This window comes from Bombus fervidus, chromosome 10 (genome assembly GCF_041682495.2).
Source record: "Bombus fervidus isolate BK054 chromosome 10, iyBomFerv1, whole genome shotgun sequence".
NCBI classification, from domain to species: domain Eukaryota; kingdom Metazoa; phylum Arthropoda; class Insecta; order Hymenoptera; family Apidae; genus Bombus; species Bombus fervidus.
The window spans coordinates 13,821,237-13,840,666 of record NC_091526.1 but is presented as its reverse complement, the minus strand read 5'-3'; the positions used below and the strand labels follow the sequence as shown (position 1 = coordinate 13,840,666).

Genomic DNA, 19,430 nt, shown 5'->3' with positions numbered 1-19,430 from the left:
ATCAGCCAGTATCATCTATTATTACGTATTCCATATCGTTACGGTATAATGCAACCTTTCGTCGGTTATCCAAATTCCAACGTTCTACGCCATTTACATCCCCCGGCTCGCGTAAAATAAATAAAAAGAATAAATCCAAATATACAGTATCTTTCTGCTAGGCAAATACATTCGGACCAGCAAAAATAAATCGTATATCGTTCATCGAACGAAAACGTTGCCGAACGACGTTCATTTCGCGTGAAATTATAGTAAATTTGAAGGAACAGTGGCAAAGGAAAAAGGATAAATTGTAAATGAAATTACAGTCAGCAATTAAAACAAGTCATAAAACGATACAAACTCCACCGCGAGATCAAAGCAAAAGCCCAAGGAACACAGTGCATATTCATCAGTTTGCATCGACCTAGCCCGCCGCCTGTCGGCCGAAACAAAAATCGATATTCCAATTTGTCGAGACATCTAACGACACGATCGACACAGTCGCTCCTTTAAATCGTGTTTTGCCTTTCTCGTTGATCGTTAAGCTTCCCTGTTTTTTTTTTTTTTTTTTATACCTACAGCTTGATGGTGCAAATTTCAATTTGTAGCCACGCGAACGTCTCGAAATTTCTTGGGACGATTAACTTCTCGTTCCCTGGGCGGAAGGAAACTCGCGACGCATCTCGCGAGGGAAACGCTGCTGGCTGCACGCGAGCGTCGACCTCGAAAATTGGATTTACCCGAGGATCGATAAGCCGTCTCATAAATCTGTCCATTATCGTCCCGTAAAGTTCTCCATACGAGTCGCGAGATCGGCGCAGTTCCACGTCCATAGATTCCTCGCGATCAACAAGATCCAGGGATTGCACGAAAGAAACGATCGAGCAAGCTTTCTGCTAGATTCGTCGATGAATCGAGGTTTGCAACAGACGTAAAGAACCCGAATATACAGTGTGTCCTGTTTAACTGGAAACGCTCAAACGCTCAAATGTAACGTGGTGCGTAAATAACTTCTTTCCGACGAATTTATTTTTATTCTTCTTAAGTCTGCTCTCTCGTTGTCAGTCTGGAGAATTTCTCTGCAACGCTTTCAAATTTCAGTACCTCGGTCGGAACGTCAAAAAGTCTAAACGAAACACGGTATTCGAGAGATCTACAGGTCCGTGGAGGCGCGATCGGAATATTGGTTGATCCGCGGTGGAAGAGCGGCTGCGAATTCGGCATTCCGAATCGGTCGTGAAGTCTGGAACGGGGGTGTCGAAAAACTAGTCTTTTCTCTTCCTCTCTCTTTCTCTCTCCCTGCTTCTTCGCCACCCGTTTCCCTCCGAGCTTCTTCGTCCGTTTCTCCACCACCCTCGATTCTCCTCTGTTACTTTCGTCTGCTCGTTTCCCAGCTGCAGCCCCGGCCTGGACCGGGGAGTGCATTAAAATAAATTAATTTTCATGAGATTTTCCCGTAGCGAATGGCCGTTACGGGACTTAAAATAATAATTCAACGAGCCGCATGGGCGAAATTTGCATTTCCACGTCACGGCACGCTTCTGCCAGCCAGCCAGCCAGCCAGCCAGCGACGATCTTCAACGGCGTAACGGAAGTCGGAATAGAATTCAGAAGGCAGCAACGCCAGCTGAATGGAAGATGGGAACAACGTAGAAGAGCGAACACGAGGGCCACCAAATGGGACTGGAGAAGCGAGAAGCCGCTTGTTTATCGGACAGACAGATATTCGCCGACTCAAGATAGAGAGAAAGAATCGCCGACTCGTTTAAGCGGCAGAAATATTGCCAATTGATAAGCGTCGCTCGCGTGAAATTTCACTCGTACAGTTCGGGTTAAAAGGTATCTGAGCGCTGTCATGGGAATATACCAAGCGAGTCTGTTCGCATATCACGGTTTCCTGAAATTTAAAACAGTGATTTAACTTTTTAAGTACAGTAGTGAATTCGCTAATTTCGCGAGAGAAATTATGATGAATAAAAGCTACTTATCTTTATGTTGTTATCCTTTCACGGATTTTAACGAAAGGAATTCTTTTTGTCAAAGAACACAGACAATACGGACGGGTATAAAATAGTTGATATTCTTGATATACCGCTGCTTCGCTAGAAGAAACGTTTTATTGTATTTTAAGATCCACTTGAAATAATTGAGCGTACAGCGACTTCGCTGAGGTTGCCTTTTATTCCTATTGCTAAAATTGTTCGATGTTCACGATACATAAATTACTTTCGCAAAGTACGCTTCGTGGGATATGGAATAATATCTATTTTCCTTGTTACTATGAGTATTCTTACTTCGTTTCAAATCATTATACGCAATTGCGAACATTTTCTTGGAAAATCAAGGCATTTGAGATCGAACTCTGGCTTCCAACAACATAAACGATCTTTGGAAACGTTGGCTACGCGTGGACTTGATATTTCATGGAATTATCGCGTCGTTTTACAGAACTGTCGTTAATGTCCTTACTGGAATGTCGAGAGCTTCGAAGGCGACGAGTCTCAAAGTTCCAGCATTAATGTTTCGAAGAATTAACGTTTAGTTCTGTTTTGTGTAAAGTCTGTGTTAAAGCGAAAATCATCGCGAAGCCGGAAGACGAGCGAAACAAAGATATATAAGCAATTATAATTCGCGCTATTTTAAAAACCTGCTTGCAACCTGCATAAGTTTCTTGCAATAATCGTAGAAGCCGTTTCGACGTGTCTCCGAGAAGGTAGCGATTCGAGAGTTACGATCTCATTTGAGAATGTCCCCAATACCAGATCGAGCGTTGACTCTTTTTATTGGACAGCAGTAAACGTGCCGAGTGGAAGAGCCTCGCAGCGTCGCGTTTATACGCGATAAACCCTTCCGAGTTGGAAAATGCCCTTCGCCACTCCTTGACCAACCTTGTCGTCTCCTCTATGCCTGAACCGAGGCAGCAATGGAACGTGTTATTTTCCCTCTTAGGTTTTTCTCGGTCGTCGTAACGGAACAACGTCGGCACGAGAGTGTCTGGTGTCGATTAAACCCGAAGAATTTCCCCGCTTTTATTCGAAATAATAGAACGTTCCGATAAGAGGTATTTCGTATAATGGATTCGTTCTACTGTGTTTCCAATGGGTCCTGCATCAACTAACGGACGAGAATTTAGCGGATCGATTGACCATTTGTCCTTCGCTTCGTCCGTTCGTTGCCAATACGAATCATTCTGGGAGCGAACGGTAACAGACGATGAAACATGGATACTTTACAAGAACGAGTCCATTGGAAATGCTGAATTTTTAGCAGCTAAACGATCGTTGTACACAACAAACAAATGTATATAGGTACTATACTTTATAGGACAATGCAGAATTCGTCGTATTATCGATCTAATATCTTCTGATTACGAAACAGGTTTCCAACTAAGGAGCTCTAACTCACCGAACGTAGAACGTAGAAGTAACGATTGTCGACGTCCACGATGAACTCTCGCGAAAGCTCTGCAACGAAAGAACGAAATTCTTATTAAACAAGTTGTTACAGATAAAAGCTTTTCACGAGTTCAAGTACGTGATGATATTTCACATTTATTAAAGATATTATTTATCGAAGATATATATTTATACAAAGGTTTGTTATAGGCTATTTATTATTTATCGAAGATAAAGGTTCTAAATACAATATCTTACGGTTCTTGTTAATTAAAAACTTCTTATGAAAACGAAAAACAGGTGACACACATTCGACACTCCTCCTTGGAGTATCGCGAGAGACGTTATACCCTGTCGCCAGTCGTATCGATGTTAATTAAATTAATTGCAAGAAACGTTGCCTTGTTCATCGAATTCAAATCCAGAAAAGTTGTATTCCACTAACGAGTTGCAAACACATTGAACGAATTTTCGTATCAATCTACTTGTTCGAAATCCGTTAAGCTTCGATACTAACGATCGATCGCGGTCCGTTCGTCCTAAATGCGCCAAATATTTCACGTCAGAAGGTTCAACGACACGCGTGTCTCGACCGATCACCGCGATGCTGGTCGATGCATCGTATTTTTTCAATTAACTCCTCGAAAACTTATTGTTACAGCAATAACTTATTCGTGGACGCGGTATTCCCTGGACATTATTCTCGACGTTCGAATAAAACAAACTGAAGCTTGCTCGTGGAGATACGTAGACAGGAAGTAGCCGGAAGCAGTCCCCGGTGACTCTTTTCGAGATGGGGGTCGGGTCCAGCGAGGGAAACGAGCGTGTCGTACCCGTGAGCTTTTCTTCTCCCATGACGATCCTAAAAACCGATGCACCATTCCAGCCTGCTGCAACCCTTCCCCATCCACCCCGTTCATCCTTCGACCGTCCCTTTAGACCGGTCTTTACAAGCTTCTTCTCTCTCGAGTGTTTATGGATCGGAGACGACACTTGGACTCGCTCGGGTTCCTTCGTCGTCGTGACTTCGACCGACCTTCCAGGAATCGTAACGAGGCTGGCCGGGCCGCGTGTTGCGCCACCATTACTTAAAACTAAAATTAGTTCCTCGAGTGCACCCTTGTGGCCTAGCTGCGCCGAGCAGGAACCGTTGGAAATTGTTAGACCGTATTGGCAGAGTCCCGGCGCACGCGCTGCCGTACAAACGAAATCGTTGGATCGCGATTACGTTGGAATGCACGTAGAATTTCAGCACGATGGTCGCGCTATATAGCGATACCTTTGCAAAGAACGCCAGATACGTTTGAAAGAAGGTATAGGGCAGATTTGACCGAAAAATCCGCTCTTGCCAACGCTCCTGTCTAATGTTTTTCATCTTTTACAAATTCAAACGATTTTTCACGATTTCTTGTACCTACGTATTTCCGAAAAGAAAAGGATAGAACTGCTCGTTTTCTTTAAGCGCGAAGACCCAGAAAAGCAGAAAATTCGTACGCGTTTTGCCGGACGATCGTGCAGAAATTTCGATGGTCGTATGATTACCAGACAGATGCTCGGCGCGGCACTTTCGTTTCCTCGTTCCTCGTTTATCCGCATATCTTTGATCTTCTAAAGCGTCACATCGAGCGACGCGTCTCAAATGGAAGGGAACAATGCATTTAAATGGGGACGATTCAAGGCGGAAGTCGTAGCTGGGTCGCGTGCACTCTCGTCCGAGCATTCGGCTACGAAACAATTCGACATAGTTTTCTCCCTGCCACCGTCCAACTGGAAAGTTTTTTCGCCGGAAACCACTTAGAAATATTAAACTTTGCCACTCGTGACAAGTTGCGCTATCAAAAGTTACGCATCAAAGTGGAAAATGATTAGGAATGAAAATCGCGTAAAGGGAATACGCAAGAAATTGTTATCTTTTGTGATACTGTGCGTTTGATGATGTAAGAGACTGGAACAATTCTATAGATGACACGGTCGAGAAAATTGGAGAAGAAAATTTCTCCGGAAACTTGCTTGTACATTAATTACTTTTCCCTCGTCATCTTTCTTTTTTTTTCCTCTTTTTTTTTTACATAATTAGGGACTCTTTTAATTCAATTCGGAAAGATTTATTCATTTACTTTTTTTACTTTTGAGATGGGTCAACTTGGAGCATAGTAACTCCGATGCGAGGTGAAAGAATTTGAATGTGCGTGAAATTGAGATTTGTAAAAATAATAGGAGAAAAAAAATTCACTGCTCTATCCATAAAAGATAAACATTTTTATCGAGAACCCCGAGTAATAAAATTATTCGTCTAAATAATTCCAATAATTCCTTTTTCGAAAATAATTATATCGCGATATAAATTCATAGCTATATGAGAGTTAATATACTAATTAATATGGTAATTAACGCAGGTTATTAATCCGACGTTTTGTCGCTAAAGCTCGTTAATATTTATTTTCTTTATGATATTTCGCACAGTATTGTTTGAACTTACCAAGAAATGGTATTTAAAAATGAGAGTAGTACCAGTGGAGTATGAAAGTTTGATAATACCTATCTTTAATCTAGCTTCGTTGAATTAATCCTGAAATAAAATTTTCAATGTTTCAAGTTGCCTCGTATCGAATCTCTGTGACCGGATTTAAAACGGCGAAAAATGTGATTCGAGTCTCTTCGATTCTGCTATTTCGCGAAACGTTGGGCTCGCACGTCGTTGATCTATGGCATTCTAACTTGATTTATCAGGGCGCCCGGATGATATACTCCGATATTCGGATTTGAAATGATAATGCTACTAGCGTGGTATTCGACTGGCTGATTGACTATCGGTTTATTAAGTCGAAAACGGCAATACCAGGGATTCGAGTTGACTACCTTTCTGTCAAACCTTGTCAATTGATATGAGATAATAGATTCCAGATATTCTTAAGTTGAATCGAACGCATCTTCGAATCGACAGAAATGATTTTTAAATGTATCTCGTCAATTGGTCGGATATCATATATATATATATATATATATATATATTCGTTATTGACAATTACTAGAAACTTTGTAAAAAAAATATATACGCGACACATTCGAAAGATATAAATCTGAATTCGCGATCAAGCGATCGACGAAGCGTCGAACCCCGAACATCGCCCTTCGTCGAAACGACATCGCTCATTACGTAAAAAAAGGGAGAGAAGAAAGAAAATGAAAGGGTATTATATACATATATGTATAGGAAACTGTGAGACACGTGCAGTGACGAATGACGAACGACGCACACAACAGCGATAAATCAACACTTCCGAAGTATCGTCCGAAAAAAGCGCGCGAGCTCGCAGATGTTACTTCCGTTCGTTCTCCGTTGTTTAAACACCGTCCACGGGATTTCCTCTCTCTTTCTCTCTCTCTCTCTTTCTCTCTTCAACGAAATCGCGCCCGGCCAACAACCTGATTTTTCGACTCGAAAAACGCGGTCAGACGGCGCGCCGCGGTCTAACCGGGTAGAGACGCGAGACCAAACTTTCGTAATTCGCACAGACGCTGCGGAAATGTCAACTGGAACAATCAACGCCTCGCCACGTTGCAACGCGTGTCCCACGGGCACGATGGGCATTCCTTCCGACTAGCGACTGTCAGACTGGCCCTCGATTTATTATGCATTCCGTGAACAACGGTGATTACGAAATTGCACGATGGAAATGGAGGCTCCGGACGAATCGTGTTCGAGCTTGAACGCTCGAAACTTCAGTTCGAACGGTTTATAACGTCGACGGATCTTTTGGCTAGGTTTTAGCCGATCAAAGGATTCTAGGCATTGGAATTTTCCCATCTTTTTATGAATCGTACGAAAGTTGTACAAGATATTCGACGGAATTGTATGTTAATTGCGAAACAATTTTTACAACGACGACAATTTCGGACAAAAAGAGAGTAGCGCTTTAACTCGCATGTAAACTTTGAAATTGTCTGGTACAAACTCTATAGCAGGAATTAAAAACAGGGATTAATTTTCCGTGGCTCGTACTTTTCGCGGTCTTATCTGCGCTTACAGAAACTTTCTCAACGTTCAAAATTTTCTACGGTCTATTGTTTGCAGTTATGCTTGAAAGACCATTAGTATCCTTTATCAGATTCATTTTATCGTATCGTAAAACTCTCTCTTTTCTTCTTTTTATATTTTCAATTCTTCTGCTTTCGGTTTTCTCTAAATAATAACAGAACGAATATGTTTGACAAATATCATTCGCTGTAGCCGCTCTAACTTTAAAAACGTAGAGAAAATTTCAAATATTACGTACGTATTACGCAAATCAATCTGCAAGAAATTATTTAGGGTAGATTAGACGTTATTCTCCGCTCTACCGTCATTATTCGCGATTTTCTATCCGATTTATATTTTTGAAACACGCATACGTCTGCACGCGTATGCGAGTAGGACGCCAGGTGGATCTCGGAATGTTCGACGAGTTTGAGCGGCGAATTACTCGAGGTTTTACGAGTAACTCGAAAATTTGCGATTCGAGCGATAGCTTTCGGTAGTTTCCGTTAAAACCGTTCTAAATTAATTTCGCTTTAGTCAGCGTTCAAAATGTGCAGATTTGGAACTTGGAAGGCAACTTTGGATTTAGCTATTACAATTTAGCTCCGAATCATTCTTAATGCAGAACGCGTTATGTACATAGAAATCTCGAGAAATTGCTTGTGTAACGTCGTTGCAATAGAGATACTAATTCGTAGTAATTGACTTTGAGATTAGATCGAATCTCTAATACGCCTCTGTAATAAGAAGAAGAAAGCTTGAACGTGTAATACATTTAATACGCGTTACGAGCGATACTATTCTCTGACATTTTTTTTTTCTTTTTCTAGTTTTTCCTCCTGCCTTCCTGGTAACGTGTAAACGTTACTTAGTAGGCAAATAGGTCGGCCAATAGAAACTTATTTCTGCGTCACGGAAAACAGGGGAATTCCCTGTGTGTCCGTGTATCGTGTCGATGATATCATCGCTCGTTCAATCATGGCTCGAGATACACGTGCGTTCAGGACCGTGACTAAATATACGAGAACCCAATCCGTTTTCTTTCTCCTTTGTCTCTGTTCTTTAAGTCTGACTCGTTGCCCCTGGCCCTGTTGCTCGACCAGTCGATTCACTGACAATGAGATCACAACCACAGCGCAAAAAAACACTTTCTTCCTTTGCCGGACGACTTGGACGAGGTGCTCGCCAACCATGGAATCGCTCGCGCGTGGCTGCCTTTCTTCGGTCTTGAAGACTCGAGCAACGGGGTTGTTGACGCTTTTCGAACGTCATTAAGAACAACTGTATGTATATACATATATGTATATATAGGTTGTTCACTCTGTCTTCGCTGTTTCGAGTACGGACGTTATATTAACGCGCGTAAAGTTGACTTTTAGTTGATTATTGTGATTTATTTAAGAAAAATACTTTCGCGTTCGTAGTTATCCGTTTTTAATGTGTTTGAAAACATTAACCGTTTTTGTTTGGAGAGTTGCTTTCGAAAACTGTTTTAGTCGCGTTTCTAGCCAGAGGATACCGTGATGTGGAAAGTAGCAGAAGGCAACCGCCACGAGAATTGTTCCCATTAAAATGGTTTTTTAACCTACAATACATTCACGAGTTTAAAGTAGCTCTCTTCGTAATTGCTTTTGTGTAACTTAATTGGCCCGCGGCAATGCTCCAGAGTAACGTATTCCACTCGCAAAAAGGTTAAATATAATTAAAGCGTATGAAAATGACGCGTATCAGAGCACAGTGCAAAGTCTTAAAGCTCGTCCTACAAAAACAGAAATCTTTCGTATTTAGAGGGACGCTTGGTAGTATTCGATTCTATGGTTGTTCTTTCAGGAGTATTTAACTCGAGAATTATTAACGTCGTAGCTTTTGTCATTATCGATTTCCAATTTATAACAATTTGCAGTTCAGTGAATTTAGGAAAACGTATAAAATTGAACCAAAGGAAATATCTAATTGAAGTATCATGAAAAAAGTCGGGTTTCATTAATTCCGATACAAATAAACGTTACGATATCGAGTTTATAGAAATTTCATTTATATATAAAATTTTCATTGAATCGAACGAGAATTAATTTTAGAAGCTGAATCGTAGAGTAGAAAAAGATGAAATATGCTATTTTATTCAGATTGTACAATGAAACGTTGACAACACCGAGTATTCGTGATTGAATAAACAAAACGAAAATGTTCAAAACTGTGACAAATCTTTTTATTTATTTCGTTATTTCGTTTCGTTACGTTCTATCGTTATGTTTTTCCAGGCTTTTTAAAATACGCTCTGCGGCGGTATTTCTATGAAAATTTTTCATCAATTTTATTTGTTATGTATGCGGCGGAAGTTCGGAACAAAGTGATGAAAAAACTCAATGAATAATAATTAAATATGTAATTGCTTATTTTGGCGTAACGTTTTCATATTTTATAACAAACGCGGATCGTTGGTTTTTTTTTTAATGAAAATAATTTTCAAAATATTTCTTCTTTTATTTCGATCTGAGTAATTCTAACAAATCCTCGAAAGAGCGTACATGGACATTCGCCAGGTCTTCGAGACTTCGTCGTCGTTCAAAGAAGCGGCGAAATACAAGCGCAACATCGCCTGAACAACGATGGCTTTGTATAGATCCCGTTCCAAACGAAATTAATATCGCGTTTCAGCAACGCGTTGTATTTACTTTAAATCGAGAAACTCGTATCGATCAGCGCAGTTTCACACCGTAGGTGTGCTTGCGCGTACATTTCGCAACGTCGATAACTGTTCTCGTACACCAGGAGAGCTGTTACAAATATTTGAGAGGTGATCGTATGCTTCGAGCAAATGAACCAAGCAGCGCAAGTGACTTTAACACTAACCGTACCGGCGCTTCACATATACCTATTTTTAACTGGTCGATTTCGATTTGCTCACGTTCTCACACATAGAATTTCATCCGTCTGAACGCTTCTCGTTTATATTTTCTACGTTTTTCAATAACTTTCTCGTTGAACGTGGAGATATATTCAGGGATAAGACAGAATACAAAATCAATGTACCGAATTTTATGAGATTTGCTCGCCCCTTGGCGTATTTGATTTCTCGTAGGCTTCGATCTGTACTCTGTGACTCTCAAAATGATGCTGCATTTAGATTTCGTCTAGCTACAGAGAACTCATTACGGAGGGAGTATATTCTTGAGAAGTATTTCTCGAGAGTCTCCGACAAGGCTCCGTTGTGTTTATGCGTTACCTGACACAGAGTCTGTCAGGTTATTCAAGCGCTTACGACGAAGCCATACACATGCCGCATTTAGATGTCTACGACTATAGCTAGCTGGCTAGGACCTACTTGAGTTCGGAGCTGAGGACCCAGACAGAGAACTTTAAAAAAAGCCGTAAATTTGTCGACAGTAAACGAGCCAGGTGACGAATTTTCCTCGGTAAAGAACGAAGCAGAAAAAAGATTGAGAAATTGATCGATCGAATAATACAAGAATGTACATAAAGTTGGACGAATAGAAGAAATAACGATGAATGTACAATCTTAAATTAAATTTTGAAGATAAGGTTAGCGTTGACGGAACCAAGTCCTAAGATTCGGTCGATCGATGAGAACTTGATCAATTATCGTTACAAAATGGTGACAAAGTAAATTTGCAGATTATCATCACTGCTGAGTAGCTGGAAGTCGACGTGAAAAAGTGAAAATATCCTTGTTCGATGTTACAAGAACATGTATAAGATTTTTATCATCGTTTGCCCAGTTTTCCGAGACGATTCATCATCGGCTCTTCACAGCGTTCGCCGACAACAGCTCGACGATATTTAAACAATTATCGTGCTCGGCTAACGCAAACGCACGAGCAGCTATGATATCAGCTGATAAAAGGCCGACGAAAAAGTTGCCGAATGGTATGTGGTCTGGATGTATTACGAGCGAAGCCGAAGCTTCGAGTCGTGTTCACGGTTAAATGGCCTGTAAGACGAACAATGCGATTGTTTGAAATATCACGTGTCTCGGGTCGGGGTCGTTTAAACATCGTTAACGGGTGGTTTTCTGCGAAACGGAGCGGCTGTTGGGCAAACGCGATTTGAAATTCGCGCAGATGAAATTCAATGACAGCGGTTTCGTAGGACGACTGTTCGAGTCCGAATTAATGCGCGGATACCAGAAGTTTCCAAAGTTCGGACCCAGACGTGCTTCTACCGCTGTCCGCCGGCCCCGTTGCATTTCCGCTGTTTGAAAACTTCGAAAGTTGCTATCGCCGCATTAATTTGACGGAATGCTTTGCAAAAGCGAGACGTTCGCGCTGGCTTGCCGCAATTCCGGCAAACAACCGGCGTAAAGACAACGCTCGTCGTTCTGGATCGATCTGTATCGATCTATATCGATCCGTATCGATCGGTCGCCGGTATAATGCTTTGAAACGCGTTTTTCAACGACATTCCTAGCCTCTGAAATATGACTGTTCGTTTCGAATATGGAAACCAATGGAGACGACTCTCGTGAAGTTTGTTCTTATTTTAAAGTAACTATCTATGGCAGTTGAATTTCCAAATCTGTTGATCATCGAAACCGCGAACGCCGTCCTTGTCTTTGAACTTGTTACGGTATTTTCTAAACGTCCGTTCGAATAATTTTCTTCGCGAAATGAGTGTACGTTTGGATGAAATATGCGCGGCAGAATTGGCTGACGATAGCGCTAGAAATACTCGAAACTCGGATCCTTCCACGTAAGAACTGTCCCTTCTCTTTCGCTATAAAATTCCGGCTTTGGAAACAGTCGGTACAACTGCAACGGCTGGCTGTGTAGTCCACGTGCACAGCTTATGGCGTCCAGTTCTAAAGGGAGGAACCAACGGAACGAGGGTGGAGGGAAAGGAGGAAGTCGAAATGTTTATCGAAGTTATTCCGGGGACCGAACGAACGGTCTAACATAAGCAAACTTTGCCGTGAAAGGGCAGCAAAAGCTGATTATGCCTGCTCGCTTTACATCCTGGCGAATTAAGACGACCGCACCAGTCGTCTGGGCGTGTCTGCTAATTATATTTTTTCATTAGCGAAGCCGTACGCGGCGGAAAAAAATGAAATATCCTGGGGAGGCTGCTGGTCGAGACAGTACTCTGAGGAAACAATAAATTCTGCAACATAACCGAGAGTGTAATTATTCGGTATTCGAGCATACGACTCGAATTGCTTCTACATCGCAGTATCTCGCAGTATATTTTCGTGACTTTGGTCGTTTCTCTTTCCAGTTATTTTTACGCTTCTCGCTAAATGACAGGATATTTTTATTAGGTAAAGTCCGATTCTCTGGCAAGTAGTCGATTCTTCGGATTGATCCGCGTACCTCAAGTTGTACGACTTTTTACGTACGAGCGTGTATCGTTGTTAAGCGGATTTTAGCTTTTGCTAGCACGATACATCGTTTTTTATCGAATGATAAAGCGGGACTTATTTGAAAAATGTCAGCCGTATGTATTTCCACTGCTTGCTTTGTTTCAATAAACTACGGCTTCGAAATGTCCTATATTTTCTAGGATTCTCTAATAGTTATTTATCGCGTAGTTACACTCTGGTTATCGACGCGAGAGCAATAAAAAATAAAACGGAAAACGAAATTCGTTTGGCTCCAACGGCGTTATTCTCCGATAAAATTTCGCGAATAAACCCCTATTACAATATGGACGAGCAAATTTATTTTTCCAAAAGTTGACTTATCTGTCGAACGATAAATAGCTTCGAGCGAACAGTTAAATATTTCGGCAAACGAATCACGAAAAACATGCGGTTTTTGATTACGGATAGAGGAGTAAAAACAAAAAAAAAAAAAGAAGAAAAGAAAGAAAATATGAGAAAAGCAGGGAAAAAGAAACTGTGCGAAATGTTACTCACGCGTGCTTAGCGGGGAAACTCAATTTCGAGGATTAACGATTCGTAGTCTTTCGAGGGTGCAATCGCTTTAACGCGATACTGTTCTTTCGCTGGCTATCTCCCTTAACCGGAAGCGAAATGAAGAGATATTAAAGATGAAAGAAACACGAGGATAGATAATTCTCCGGTGGTAAGAAGCGCGATGAAAAGACCGAGGTGGGAAAGGAGAATAAATGGTACACGATGTTGCAGCTGTTGCAATAATCCCACCGCTCTTATCTGTGTGTATATCGTGGATTGATAAGGGTAACGCTGAAAGTCAAGGAGATTAATTCGGTCCGATGAGAAAGGGAGCATTGTGTACGGTGGTAGGAATATCGCGAGAATAGTTGAACCAATCTCGATTCATTTCGAACGTGTCGAGTATGAATTAAACATGGATTCGATGTTCTTAACGATGCTCCGAAACGACGTTCATAGAACGGCGAGTAATTATCGACCGAGTTAATGGAAATAACCTTTGCCTCTGTCGAATATTAATAGAGATAAATCAAAGAGGAAAGTCTGCGTAGATTTAGGACGGGAAGACTTTCGTGTGACGCGATGACGTTGATTCGACGTGAATTCGAATGAAAGTTTGTTCGTAGAAAATACGCTTCTTCGGACGCTTAACGCGCTCTTCGAGAAAGTTGGCGTACTGCAGCCGCGTGAAAGGGACATTAAGCTCCGATCCAGGCAAATATCTGTTTTCAAACGTCCGTTGGATATTTGCACGCTCGCCTGAATATTCAGCAGCGGTCGACGAGCTCGCGCGTGTACGCGAGTCGTGCATGAATACAACCGTACAGATATTATACGGGCATTTACATAAGACGTGGGTGACGTTCGCGTGGACATCGAGCGTAGACGTCAGCCTCCAGAACCGGTGGAACGGCGGAATTTTCAACGACAGGCTGGCATGCCCGTGGAAATTCTCTAACGCCAGTTCAGCGATGCTAAATAGCCGGATTTGACCGGATGCTCGAGAGAAATCACGCCACTCTACAGGAAGAGAAAGAGAGAAGGTGAAAACCATGGTACACCGTTTGCTTGCTCGAGCACCGATTGTTTGGACGAGTGGCCGATTCAAGAGGCAAAAATAGGGTTCTCGCTTCCGGGGGAAAGATCGTGATAGGGGATCCTTGCGTGTCTGGTTAAGAGTTAACTCGTTACCTTACGAGTTTTCGGCTAGATTAGCTGGGAACAGTTTCTCGCCGTACGAATAGCTAAATGAACGAGAAGTAGATCGAAACGTTGCAAGGTATTTTTTATTTTTCCCTTTATAAATCGAATGGAAAATCCAAGTTAATCCTTTGTAACGATATTGGAACGACTTGACGATCCTATATACCTCCTATACCTCCGTATCTCTTAAATATCGTTTTATTCGAAAATCTAGAAACCACTTACCGGTACTTCTGGACGGTCGATTCGATATCGAAACTACTATGAGAGAGGCAATTTAAAGAACGTCGGCCAATCGATATACGTACCAAATTATCCGCAGCATATTCGGTTACGTAATAAATTATAAACCAGCGTTACATTTTAGAGCCGCCTTCGTTGCCTTACGCGTAATTCGAGTCGAACTCGTGGCGCGGGTTACCAATCCAGTACTAATGGATTACCGAATACAATACCGAATACTTCGGTGTTCCGTTTCAGACGTAATACTAAGACAGAAATGAAAAAAGAGCGATACTTCAAGAAGCTAGATTTTCGTTTTCCCAACGTATTTCGAGTTACAAGGTCTTTCGCTCCAACGAACGACTTCGTTAGACGATCGGAAACTCCTGTTGCAGGCTCTTCTCATTTACCGCACCAGCGCCGAACGCGTTTCGAAATTAATCGTTGGCCTCGAAGCGTCGAGCCGAACGTTTCACATACTTGCTGTACATCCCTGTCGGTTTATTTCGATCCAATCTGGTGCAACACCGGTGGAATATTTTAACACCGTAACACCAGGAAATCGAATCGAATTTAATCGGTCGATCGAGAGAGCTTTACGCGCGGCCATTTACGATTTTACTGTCGCATTGCATTCGCGATTTATACGTCTTTGAACGGCGGCCGGAACGTATTGAGATTGCCAGCCGATACTTCCGGTTATATCTACGCCCGTCCTAACTCCCGATGTCAGCCAGACTCGAAAGCCCGTAAAATTATCGACAGTATCCGAGGAAATAAAGACGTCCCTCCAGGCGAGAGACGAAAGTTCGACTAAAAAGATCGGCTCGATTGTACGACGTCAGCGAAACGTTCCTAGAAGACGTTTTCACGGTGAATTGTGCTTTTACATATAGTGCCATCCCTAGCCTGCCGCTCTGCCTCTGGATGGATCACTCGAAACCAAGTTCTACGTTTCTCAGACGCTACAGCTACCTCGGCATTGGCTATATTATACGTGTTAGAGATATTCGATGCTTTGGTATTCTAATTTTGTAGCCATACACCCAAGTACGTCGCGCAAACGTACCATCGAGGTCCAACTTGCCACGGACTTCATCGACAATGTTCAAAGTATCGGATACGGATTAAAACGAAATATTCTAAAGCAAAGTACGACGAATTAAAGCGACGATTCAAACTCCTGCGTCCTGTGGTATCGATAGCGGGTTGATTCGCTCGATTTTTGGGATTTTGCTTTCGCGCGAAACTGTACGTAATTTATCGTAATGTATATCCGACTTTTCGGCACAAGCATACGTATATCGGTGGCGCGAAATCGATATTCGGCGCAGGTGTTCGACCGGTGAAAATCGATCGCATCGATGTTCGAGTTCGAGCGATAAAACTCGTGCCGTGCGTCAATCGATGCTAAATTTAGGCTTGGCTTGCACCATAAGCCGCGCCGACTAAATCTGTTTCAGCTATATACTACCACGTTGTTTTGCTTTCAGTTTCCTTCGAAACGTTTTGCTCTTGATAAATTTGACTGCTCGAGGAGCAAACGCGTCCGCCATTGAACATTCAGCCGCGGAGATTTCATCCATCGAATCTCCGTGTTCTCTGTCTTGCTTCCTGCGATTAAAAAGAAAAAATCTTCTTGCAAGTTTTACACCGCATTACCATATGGTGCTCTGGTTTGCTTCCTTTAATTATTTGTATATGTTTCAGCCAAGTAAAATTCATCGACGATTAACGTAACAACGCAATGTATGTTTTAATAATAAATCGATTCTCTGAAATTGTTATTCCAATATGTTAACAGCGACGTAACACGGTAGAAACTTATAGAGGAAATATTTGGTTCCTTTCGGTAGAGATGGCCTTGAATCTTATATACAGGTCTCGATATAAGTATTAAGGATATTTCTTGATAGACGCCCTCGATATACGAATCGAGTCGTCAAAGATAGCGGATTGTCTCTCTTTGTCTCGTAATCTTTAAGGTAACCAAAGTATCTTTCAAATGATTCTCGACTCAGCCTGTAGAAACTTATCCGCTTCTTAACCAACGCAAACGTATGACAAAGCCTCGGACGATGGTACAAGAAGATCCACGATCCATTGGATCCACGGTCGACGTAGATCAAAGAGTAGATCCATGGTCGAAAGAGGATTACGTAACCAGCGATGAGGATCGGTGGAAGTGCGTACCGAGTCTGCGGCTAACCACGCTACAGGGCGTCGTCTGTCCCGTAGATAGCGACGGTAACTTGAATTTGAATACGTGTACGCCCGTCTGCCACGACGTATAATCGTATCTTTAGCTGTGCGTGTGGCCAATGATTCGGTGTGTGCACGCGTAAGTAGATAGTTGTGGTGCATCGTATTAATCCTATTGCGGTGCAAACGAATCAAGGGAGTGGCAATCTGATCCACGTAACGCTATACTCTCAGCTTCTCGCTCCTATTCACGAGTATTAATATCGATAGAGATAGATCGAGAAACGGATTTCAAGACCTTTGTTTCGCCTTCACGAATTAACGTCTACGATCACGTTGGTCAAGTTCGAAACGAATCTTCGATTCGAGTGATCCGCGTTTACGTTAGACTTTTGCCGATTAATCCGCGTATAGCGTAGATAGTTCATAGAACAAGAAGAAAAGCCGGTGAAATGAATTTTCAAGGCGCGAAACTCTCGACGGTCGGTCGTACACCGGCCATTTCCCTTCGCCCGCTATATACACGCCGATCTCTACACGAAAACCCTGTTTCTTACACTCATGAAAAATCAGCGTTCGACCGTGGTCCATCGATAACAACGCGAAACTCGCGGCGTTTTCCGTTATACGAGGCTGGAACGAAAGAGTCGAAGGAGGTCGCGCGGCAAACAATGGCGATACATATCCAATTAGCGAGAACGGGCCACTCGCCGGAATAACGAGCCACTGAAAGAAAATGAACGCGTTGTGGGCGTGTTGGTTGGTTATTCCGTGCAGCCCTTCGGCTCGGAGACACGGTGCCGTGACTCGTGTCGAAACGTTATTGCCGCCGGTCTCCGGAGAGTCGAAACGATAAGGACACCGGTTTCGGATGGTTACGTGACATTTGAGGATTGACATTAAGACGGCCGGGGCCGTTGCGCCGCGGCTCCCCATTCACGGCGACATTTCGTTAATGCCACCAGCCATGGAGCCGTCTTTAAGGGCGCTTTTTACGAGAAAATCCGCCGGAGACGCGGCAAGCCCTCGCCCGTTCGTCTACGCTCGTATAAACCTGTGCGACGTAACTGCCGGAAGAAAAGGAGAGGCGCGAGTCACTGCACGAGACATTTTCCAACGGCCTGATTTTTCCTCGGAGACGAATACACGGTCGAGTAAATTGTTCATCGTAGATAGTTTCGCGACCTGAGAAGACTCGCGATCGAGCGGACATTCGATCCGATTAACAATTTTCAACGTTATACGACGCGTACGACAAATTTATTTCATTGTCGCCTTTACTCTGCTCTTTTCTATGGCCGTAAAGCGAATTTTAACCCTTTCTTAGAGATGGCTCGCTCTATACGAAAGCGCGTAGAAGAGGGTGCAGAACGGCCATGTATTTTGATAGGAGACCCACTCGAAGAAACGTGCCGGGTCGTCCATATATTCGTGGGGTGTGATGTTCGCGATAGAAGCAGGACGCATACGCTGGAACTCTATTATCCATCTATCTCTCTTCTCTTCTCTCGCTCTCCTCTTTTTTTTTTAATACTTCTCTCCATTCTCGTACGTTGGTACCGAGTGATACCCCCTCACCGTGTCACAGCCAACCGTGTTTTCGAGGATACTCGTATTCAGGGTTGAAAGTTCCCGAGAAAATGATTACCAATCCGGCCGAGTGTCACACCGCGTGAAATTTTATCGACGTAATATTTGTCCCGGTGACAGGTTTATAACGGGGGCAAACGCGAGCCGCGAGTCGAGTCGAGTCGAGTCGAATCGAATCGAGTCGAGCGAAAAAATTTTGTGTCACGGTGATCGACCGACCGAGCCTTCTACGCCGAGAAAACAACGCCAAGATCCTGATAATAGAGTTTGGATCGTTGCTTTCCAGCTCGAAGATATTAACGCGTGAAACGTTGCTCTTCCAATCTGTTGAATCGTGTTGTCTGATACCGCTAAATCGATACCATTAAATTTTAATCTATCAACCACGTTGAAGGAGAAGAGATTTGCCACGAGCCACGTATACTTATTTACGATACGATCGACGTTATTCATCTTCCGTACAAACGCGCGCTGATCGCAATCTTGAACGCAAAATCACTTCCTTCCTATCTTTACATCTCGAAACATTCGGCGATCGGTATATATTAATTTAACCCGACACCTACGTTCTATGAATTTACAATTAAACATACGAAACAATTGTAATTTGATATTAGAAACGAAGGTGGACGACCGGTAGCGTGTATCTGTATAATACAACGTCGGAATTCATAAGAGCAATCGTGTTATCTTTGCTTTTGTTGAAGATTCAACGTGTCACGGTAACGCGGACAATGGCCGGCAATTCGAGTGTTAAAAATGAAATTACAAACGCTGGATGTCCTTAATTAGCCGTAATATACGTGCTTTAAGTAGTGGAACAAGTAGGTCACGTATCTGTCATAATCAGACTTAATATACTCGTTAGCAATATTTGTTAGATGACACAGTGTGTGTAAAAAGATAATCAACAGGTGACAGGTGACATCTCTTTTAATTATCTTGC

At 42.6% G+C, this 19,430-nt stretch overlaps 2 protein-coding genes across 9 annotated transcripts in view; one reads left to right on the top strand and one right to left on the bottom strand.

Annotated features, from left to right (window-relative positions):
• The window catches only part of LOC139991369 (uncharacterized), a 130,463-nt gene that overhangs the window by 70,379 nt on the left and 40,654 nt on the right, over window positions 1-19,430 (top strand). The gene's annotated exons all lie outside the window — the stretch shown is intronic.
• The window catches only part of Rhea (Talin_middle and talin-RS domain-containing protein rhea), a 157,235-nt gene continuing 156,772 nt past the window's right edge, over window positions 18,968-19,430 (bottom strand). For all 7 annotated transcript variants that reach the window (XR_011800809.1, XR_011800808.1, XR_011800807.1 and 4 more), the window contains one exon: window positions 18,968-18,982. The gene's annotated coding sequence lies outside the window, so the exon portion shown is untranslated. The remainder of the gene's footprint in view (window positions 18,983-19,430) is intronic.